Genomic DNA, 9942 nt, shown 5'->3' on the forward strand with positions numbered 1-9942 from the left:
TTCCCTCAAGCTCCTAGTAAATCATCTTATGGTCTCATTGGTCAAAACTAGATTACAGACCAAGACAGTCTGGAAGAGTAAGTCTGTGGGCTTTCAAGTCTCTGTCATGAGAAGTGTGCTCTTTCAGAAAGGGTTATTTCTTCCAGAAAGGGCTATTCTCGAGAAAGGTTGTTGGGTGAGCAGACAACAGTTTCTGCCACAAACAGAAATAATTGTTCATACTACATTCCCTATTATCAGAAAATCAGCACTTCCCACTCCATCTCTTTTATTTTTTTAAATTTTATTTAAGGCTGGTCAGGTGGAGCAGTGGGAGTGGAGAAGGAACAAAGGAAACTAAAACTGGTTGTGATCAATTAGTTGTAAACACCACTGCACTTGGCCAACCAAACCCACTCCATCTCTCTTTTTCCAGAAACTCCAGGGGGCCTTATCCCACCCAGAGTGGGTTGACCCAGCTTCCACACACCACTAGACTAGAGAACTAGAGTCAACCAGTTCAGTTCTGGTGGTCTTGCCCCCTGACACATGTTGTTACTTATTGTTGAAGACTGGTTTTCTGATGACAATGTTGCCCATCCCCTGATGAGATGGCCTGTCACTGGCTGGGAAGCCAGTCCAGGATGCAGTAGTTCTAGGGAAGACATTCATGCTCAGTTGGCACTAAGCCAACCAAGGGGGCTCCAGTCTCTGCTCCTAAAATGTCAGCTCCCAGTTCTCAACTTCTTCCCAGGGCTCAAGCTATTCCTGGAAGCTTTGATGGGGACCCAGAGTCACTGTCCCCCGTCTCCCAGGTGAGCTCTCTCTTCTCCCAGGACAGGTGAGCCTGCTGCAGGAGGCCATGTGTCGTGACTTCCAGGGGCCCCAAAACATCCTTTCAAAGGCCACTTCATACCTCCAAGACTACTCGTACCATTTGCTCTACTGTGACATGGCCTAGTTTGCTGAAGAAAAGAAAATAATAAAACATGCTCACTCCACAGCAGGGCCTCCCCTCTAATACAATCCCCTTATACACAATAAGCACATATGCTCCCACAGTTTAATCCTGGTGAGCAGCACCCCCTTTGGTAAGGCATCTGCTACATTCGATTATAACTCCTTGTAGATTTCATGGAGGTCCTCTTGTGTAGTTCTCTCTCTCTCTCTCTCTCTTCTCTCTAGTTTTTTTCTTTTTCTTTCTTTTTTTTTTTTTTGTCCTGCCCTTGCATCCAGTGCAGCTTTCTGATCTATTCAAACTGATTCTTATGAAAAATGAAACATCAAGTGAGATTTCACTCCCCTATTGGGACATTTGTAAGCTTATATTTATTTCCAGAAATTGCTGCCTGACAGTTTTTTCACTGGCAAGAGGGAGCAATTTGAAATTATATATAATCCTGGATTACTAACTTGATTAATATTTCATGCCCTCTATTAGTCATTTATATTTATAGAAACATGGGTCATGAAAAATTAAAGTTTTAATTGCTTTGGGGTTTCCTTACTCTTTTTTTCTCTTAGCTGAGCTGTCTCCCCAGTCTTGGGACCAGAGTTACTCGGAACAATCAGAGAATTTGGAGATTCAGTATGAGGATGGGTTGATATGCAACAAGACAATAAGACAGTGTCAAGAGGAGTATGAAATAGTGAATATCATTCTTCAGCCCATGGACAAGGCTTTGGAATAAGGAAGTGATCCCAATGTATCACTTTTATCTTTCAGCAAAGGCAACTGTTTACCAGAAAATAAGCTTGAATCTATAATTGCAGAATTTCAGGCATGAGGACACCCCAACATTGCAGATCATGAAAAATGACCCACAGGGATAAGCTAGTCCTGTGCATTGGTCTCTGTGGTAGTGGCAGTTGTGGGGGTGGGTATTTGTTTTGAGGGGTTTTTGCACTAATTAGGCATTTCAGAGATGTCTTTGGCCATAGGCATCAGGCTTGGAGTAGCTGGAATGGTAGCTGCACAGGTTAGCCCTGCCTCTCAGGGTCTCCTGGGGATCAAATCTTTGTAGTTGGACTTCTTTGGCCAACAGATTCAAGACTTAATGTTGCTGCTGTTCTAAGAAATAAACATGTGGTGCTCACTTTGGCAGCACATATACTAAAATTGGAACAATACAGAGAATATTAGCATGGCCCCTGCGCAAGGATGACATTAAAATTCGTGAAGCGTTCCATATTTTTGAAACCTTAAAATCTGTACCCTCATAATATGGCGAAATAAAAAACAAAGGGGAGATGGAGAAAAAAAAAGTTCTGTTTTATATGTGTATTATAATGTCTCCATAATATAAATGTATATGGTAAAAGTATAAACAAAAAAGAAATAAACATGTGGCCTTTGGTATTCTGTGCCTGTCACATATTAATAACTACTTCTCTTTATTGGGGGGAGGATTTGTATTTAACTTTATGATTTCAAATAAGTGTTTGACTTCTGTCTCTTGGATTAGTTTCTCTGGAGGTGAATTGTCCTGTCAGGATGGTGATTATGAAGATTTGCAAAATTGAGTCTCCAGTTCCGGTTTTGCAGGACGTCGAGTGAGCAGGACTGTTAAGGGAAGAGGAGGTACAATTTTCCCTAGTAGAAAGGCCTAGAAATTAGCCTGGAAGAGTAAATGGCACAGAAAGTAAAGGTCAGTGAGGAAGAAGGCATGCGTGTGGCAGGCAGATATAGGAAAAACGATCTTCTATCCGGAATATTAGGATAACTTTCCCAGGGAAATCTCTAAATCTCTAATCTAATTGCTAATTTTAAGAAAAGTATGGCATTTTCTAAAGGTTAGTTGATTTATAGCTGTGATAAAATATATTTTTAGATGAAAGTAATTGTTTTATGTCACTTCAATTTAAACCATTGAATCATGAAAACTGCTTAATTGAAAAGTGAATAATTCCTTTAATCTCTAAATGAAGTAAAGCTTTGTCAACCAAATTTACAGCAACACAAAATATATTTAACTGTGTATGATGTAAAATTTATTATAGGTTGTGACACATTTATGACACCAGGAATTCAATAGTATAAAGGTTTCTGTGAGGATAGTATAGATATATTGAATAAGTGAACTAGATATTTTGTCTCAAGAATTTTCTTTGTAAGCCCATCAGATTTGCATGAGCATGCTTATATTAAATGGTTTTTCCATGGTGTGAATTTTCAACATTCCAATAAACTAAAAAATATAAAATACATGTTTATTTTAGCATGTCACCCATGCTGTTATTTACTTTAATGATTTATTGAGTATATTTTCACAATATTGCACAGAATTTAACAAAGAGGTAAAAGTATACCTCTAGAACATTAGCATTTCATTTCTTGATTAGTTCAACTGATTTCATCAGCTGAATTCCTAAATGGGCTACAGGCAGGAACTTCCTAGAATTGTGGTAAAATGAACACTGCGAAATAATTCATTGTGAAAATGAAGGAAACAAGTATATAAAAAACACAGTTTAGATTTTAGATTTTTAAAGAACTGAATTTTGTTACTATTATGCACATGGGGCTTTGAAACATATATATATATATATATTTTAACAGAACACTATCAGAGATAGGGTATGTCTGGTCTTTGCTGTATAACAGTGAATTCTAGCTGCTAGCTACTCTGTCCTCTTTGAAGATCCCATGCAAGTGATTTAAGCAGTCATATCATTCATTGGGATTCTCTGTTTTCCGCTAATAAAGGCAAACAGTCTTCCTTATATAATCACTGAGTCCCAGGTATTATGATGGCTTAGGAGAGTCACCAGGAAAAATGAAGGAACACAAAGATGGCACTTGCAAAAAAAGAATTAAAAAATATGCCCCCTTCTATGCACTTGTCTGCTCTTATGGCCTGAGCCCTATTTAATGCTAGGAAGGCACACGCTTAACAGCAACCAGGAAGAAGATGTCACACACCATGATAACTCAGAGACTGCTCGAATAGAGCCATTCATGAAAACATACACACACTACTTTATCAGAAAATAAAAGCCAAATACAGGTTAATATAGTAAAAAAATAAACAATAAGAACACCAAACACTGGCCATGACAGCAAGATGCAGTAGATCCACAAAACCAAAGGACATGGAGATGGCCAATTCACCGCCTCTGTTTAATTTTCTGTTAATACTCACGTGGGGCTTGGGCTGACAAGAGGCCGAGTGAAATCTGTTCTGTCTCTGCTGGTGAATTTTCAGCCCTAACACGATTCCCAGGACAGCATCTCCAATGCTTAAAATGAGTGTGAGCAGTTTGGAAAGGTTAAACGCTGCAACAAGGATTAAGCTCAGAAACGCACAAGTACACATCCACACCCAAATATACACACAGTAGACAAAATTGAACTAGAATGATGAGTCTTTAAGTGTTTGTTATCAGATTGCCAAAAAATTACAAAGAAGAAAAAATGATTTTGTCAGAGTCGAAGAAATTTCTTCTTTTTTTTGGTTTCCGGTGTATAGACTCATGAAAATGGTCAACTTTCCATATTACTGAAGTTTACATGAGATTTTTCAGTTCTTTTTCTTCAGTATAAATATTTGTGGCTGTCAGGTTGTTCACTTGAAAGATCGTGAAATTTCACAGGATCATGCCGAGGTTCACTCAGAAAAATATTAATAGTGTATCTGTAGTACAAATAGCAAGATAACCTTGGCATCTGCCAAAAAGGAAAAAGAAAAAAGAAAATGCAGCTTGCTTTCCATGAAATTTTCTTGTACAACGTGTCTTAGTGGCTTCCAAAGAGTAGTGTCCAAAGGCAAAAAACCAAGTTTCTGCAAAGGGACCAAAGAGTGGTTTGTTCACTGAGTGAAAATATAGGACATCTGTGCTGAAAAGCCACAACCTGTCAACAATGGCAGACCCGTCCCCAATAGTCCAATGGCTCCCCCACCACCCCAAGGCCATGTCCTTACAACGCCCCTCCCCCAGGCTGTCCGTCAGGGCAAGCCCCGCCCACCTCCGCCCCACCTACGCGGGGAGCAGCCGGCCTTAGTCTGCCAGGCTGCCCTAACAAGTCCTGCAGACTGGGGGCTTAATGAATTTGTTTTCTAACAGTTCTGGAGATTAAGTGTCCATGGGTTTCTTCTGAGTCCTATCTCCTGGGCTTGCAGATGGCCCTCTTTTTCCTGTGACTACCCATGGTCTCTCTGTGTCTGTGTCCTAATTTTCTTATCAGGACACCAGTCATATTGGATTAGGGCCACTCTAATGACCTCGTTTTAAAATTAATTCCTCTTTAAAGACTATCTGCAAATACAGTCACACTCTGAGGTACTGGGGATTAAGATTTCAACATGGGAGGGGCACAGTTCACCACACTGGGTTATTAAGCTTTTGATTTTCCACCCCTTCCTACTGTCATTTGCACCAAGTACTTTTAAAAGCTATACATGTACATATTCTGCATCCCTTCCCAGACCTGTCCCTGCCGTTGCCCCTCTCCTCACCCCAAGGAAAACAAGTTCAAGTCTTTTAGCTCTTCCTTCTGGGGTTTACCTCTCAATTTAGAAAACATGCTTCTGATTTTTCATGTTTCTGTATTCTCCTCTGACTTTCTGTTGTGCCCTATGAAGATTCAATTCTTTCAATTCTCATATACTCTCTGCACTCACTTTTACACTCCTGCAATCTCCTAATAAAGTTATAGCACAATTTTAAAACTTAAATCGATACTCAGCATTGGTATTATGTGATGGCAAATATTCTTCACAATTGGGTCTGGTAGAACAATAGAGTCATGTCTTTTCTTGTACCTTAAAGAGATTTCCTGGAATTAATAAGAGCTTTTAAAATATATTTTTAGGCAGATGTGGTGGCATGCACCTATAGTCCCAGCTACTCAGGAGGCTGAACTGGGAGGATGGCTTGAGCCCAGGAGTTTGAGGTTGCAATGAGCTATGATTGCACCACTGCACTCTAGCCAGGGCAACAGAGCCAGACTGTATGTAAAAAAATTAATAATAATAACAACAATAATAAATTTTAAAAATAATTTTAATTGCACGTGTCCTTCCTGGAGCTTTGCTTCCTGTTCTGTCCTGGCCCACTGCAAGGCAGCCATCTCTAGAACTCCCTTTACCCACTGTCAGGCATTGGCACCTCTGTGTCCTGGAGCCCACATCTTAACTCTCTCCTGCTTCCCTCCCTGCCTTTGTCAGCGCCCCTCGGCCACAGGGAGGCTGGGATTTCTCTGCTCTCTTGAGGCAATTGCCCTCATTCAACTGACGACCTCTCAGCTTCCAGAACTTGGTTGATGTCTTTCATCTGCTATTTCTCTACCTTCTCATTATTTTTGTTCTTTGGGTTTACCTTTAAAAAAAAAAAACCCAAAAGCCCTTTACCGTCATTTTAAAGGGTTTCCAAAGGAGGCAAAATCTTGTATGTGCTCAATTTGCCTTGTTTAAGTTATACCCTGCATTTTTAACCCTCACATTTGAGACTTGGTTTCTAAATCACTTCCATTAGGAAGTTTTCCCACTAACCGGATCAGACCTGACTGCTTCTTTCTTCTGTGTGTCTTTGTGGTGGTGTTTAATCTGCCCATGAGTGGACCTGGCCCTGTACAATGGATTTGTGCCCATAAAGCTACCTAGACTCCCATTTATTCTCCTCTTCCTCCTTTTCCATCATCATCTTCTTCTAAAATAAGCTTTTAATTTGAGAACAGTTTTATATTTACAGAAAAATTGCAAAGAGAATACAGAGTTTCCCACCCCCAATTCCCTATTATTGACATTTAACATCTTATAGTATGTTACATTTGTTGCAATTAAGGAACAAATATTGATACATAGTATTACCTAAAGTCCATACTTTGGTCATATTTCCTTAGCTTTTAGCTAATGTCCTATTTCTATTCCAGGGTCCAAACAGGATACCACTTTACATCTAGTCATCAGGTCTTCTCTTGGCTGTGACATTTGACCCCACGTTTTAGGAAGTGAAGCCAGACGTACTTGTAGCAATAAGGAAGTACATTCTAGAAACACACTGAAATGTTTCATTGTCGGAATTTCACAGCCAGGGATAGAAATAATGCTAAAAGGAAGGGATGTCTGCAACTGTGCACTCGACAAAGTCTCGGGAGCAAAAGGAGGGTAGGATCAGGTTTATGTTACAATTAAGGAGAGAAGGGAGCCAGCCAGGCAGAAGGACACATGCTGGCAGGTAGATTGGGAGTGAATTCATATTCTGTCACTGATACCACTTTATAGAAATTACATTAGTTAAGAACAGACTAAGTTGCTGTAATAGACCCCAAAGTACAGCTGCTTACATAAATACAAAGTTTTTCATTTCTCTCATTTTGACAGTGCAGAGGTTGGTGGGCAATGCAGGGTGGGTAGGGGCCCTGTTCTACGTGGACATCCAGGGACTGGGTACGTGGGCTCCATCTCTGGGTCCAAGGAAGGGAGCTGGACAAAGCGGGAAGAAGAGGTAGGGCCCTGATCTGGGAGCCGGAAAGGAAGCTTGGAGGATTTCCCAGCTCACGCACGGAGCTTGGCTTACTGCAGTGGAGGGATGCACTCCCGGAGGCATTCGGTTCTGCAGAGCCCAAGGTGGGCAGCCCTGACTATGGCGCTTGAAGGCCATGGTGTGGGTTTCTCATGTCAGAGAAGCCTGGTTTGGGAGAAGGGAGGGAGAGAGTCACTAGAGGCAGGGTGTCATGTTACATGCATGAGGAGCTTAGCAGCTAAAGGAAGCCCACAGAGAACTCCAGAAAAGCAAAACTCCTTTGTAAAGTCTTGTTTGCGTCCCTGCAGGATGGCACAGTCACCTGAAACTCCAGACATCTGCAGCGGGGCATCGTGCCTCCACCCAGGCTGTTTCGTCCCAGGCACTCTGCTGCAAGGTGCATGCTGTTGGGTCTTTTGCGGGGTACATGCTGTTTCTTCCTCTGGAATCCTGAGCCCCCCAAGGGTGTGAAACCTGTGTCCTGTCACACTCCTCTCCCCGCATCTGCAGACTTGGAGTGACTTCCCAGCCTCCAGGATCAACACTGGACTCTTTCAGAACAGCTTCCTCCTCCTTCTTCTTCATCCTTTGTCTGAAGAAAGGGCTTCGCGTAATTCTTTTTTTTTTTTTTTTTTGAGTCAGAGTCTCACTTTGTTGCCTGGGCTAGAGTGCTATAGTGTCAGCCTAGCTCACAGCAACCTCAAACACCTGGGCTCAAGTAATCCTTCTGCCTCAGCCTCCCAGGTGCTGGGACTATAGGCATGTGCCACCATGCCCGGCTAATTTTTTCTATGTATTTTTAGTTGTGCAGCTGATTTCTTTCTATTTTTAGTAGAGACAGGGTCTCGCTCTTGCTCAGGCTGGTTTTGAACTCCTGACCTTGAGCAATCTGCCTGCCTCGGCCTCCCAGAGTGCTAGGATTACAGGCGCGAGCCACCGCACCTGGCCCACTTAATTCTTTAAACTACATTTTTCCCCTCAGAGAGAAAAATATCACATGTTCTACTTACCTGGTTTTAAAATTATAATAGGAATGTAAAAATCATTTAAAATCCAGAGACAACCACTATTACATATCCAGAGACAACCAATATTACATCAGTAATATTCTGATATATCTTTTCAGACTTTAAAAAATGCATACATACTTTTTAATTAAAAAACGGGAGCTTCTTTATCTGCTGCTTTGTAACCTATCTCACTGGCCTATAAACAAATTCTTTATTATTATGATGATAATGTCAGTGAAAATTCATTTAAAGAGTGTTTAAAGCACACAAATTCACATAAGCATAGTTGCATGTTTTAATTAATTAAGGGGCATTTAGTGAGTACCTACAATGTACCAAAGGAGTTTTATCATCTTAAATCCCTGCCACAGGCCCAAGAGGTGCCTGCAATCACCTTCAGTACACAGAGGAGGAAGTGGAAGCTCAGAGGGCTGGGCCTCCTCCCCTGGGAAAGCCCAAGGAGCAGAACCCAGGACCGGTGGGTTTGTTGCTACCGTGTTTCCCCGAAAATAAGACCTACCCATAAAATGAGCCATAGCAGGATTTCTAAGCATTTGTGCAATATAAGCCCTACCCTGAAAATAAGACCTAGTGATGAGCGTGGCTATGCAGAACCCATGCGTTTCGCAGAGCGGTAAAGACAACAAGCAGCCCTTCTCATCTGCCCCATGGTGACAGCTACTATCCCAGGAGGTGACTGGAAAGGTGCAGGCAGCCCCACCAACAAGGTGGGCTTCCCTGTCAGGTCCCGGCCATCCTGTGCGTGCTGCAAGCTGAGGCTTTGAGGGGAAAGTCTCCTCAGTGAAGGGAGGAGCGGGACACTCCGCTTTAGGTATTGTGTTTTCCCGGGGGGTAGAAGGAAAGGTGTGGCTGCCATTTTCCTCAGCACTGTGGGCCTCTCTCACCCCCCACAAACACCAGGGGATGGGGAAAAGCCTCAGCAAGCCGTCTCCTACTGAGCCCAGAGAGATAATTTCTGCCTCACTGTGCAGAATGGACCCAGTGCTCACTGGATCTCTGATAAATAAGCCAGCCCTGCTCATTTAATGAGAGCTCTAGTGCTCGACATGAGAGATTGGGGCCAATGGTTCTAAAGGAAATAGAGTCGCAAGAAATTCAGGACGGAATTCAGGGTTTGGAGAGTTATGATGATGTTCCAGAAGAAGACGACTTAACTATATTTGAGTAAATGTAGATTGTTGTAGCATACTTAAAAAGATAACACATCCCCTGAAAATAGCCCTAGGGTGTCTTCTTGAGTAAAAATAAATATAAGACTGTGTCTTATTTTGGGGGAAACACTGTACTAACTGAGAGGAGGGATGGCAGGAGAAGGGGGTGGGGAAAGGAGAGATGGGAGAACAGAGACAGAGCGGCAGAGGGTGCAGGATGAGCGGAGGAGAGAGGGCCAGTAGTAAAGAATGAGGAGAGTTGGGCGCAGTGGCTCAAGCCTGTAACCCTAGCACTCTGGAAGGCCAAGGCAGGAGGA

At 42.2% G+C, this 9942-nt stretch overlaps 1 non-coding gene across 1 annotated transcript; it reads left to right on the forward strand.

Annotated features, from left to right (window-relative positions):
• Window positions 1-2068: 2068 nt before the first annotated feature.
• LOC142873129 (U6 spliceosomal RNA) lies at window positions 2069-2175 on the forward strand. Its single transcript, XR_012921177.1, has one exon. It is a non-coding gene; the product is annotated as a U6 spliceosomal RNA (small nuclear RNA).
• The last annotated feature ends 7767 nt before the right edge of the window (window positions 2176-9942 follow it).

The sequence above is a fragment of the Microcebus murinus genome, chromosome 9, assembly GCF_040939455.1.
Source record: "Microcebus murinus isolate Inina chromosome 9, M.murinus_Inina_mat1.0, whole genome shotgun sequence".
NCBI lineage: Eukaryota > Metazoa > Chordata > Mammalia > Primates > Cheirogaleidae > Microcebus > Microcebus murinus.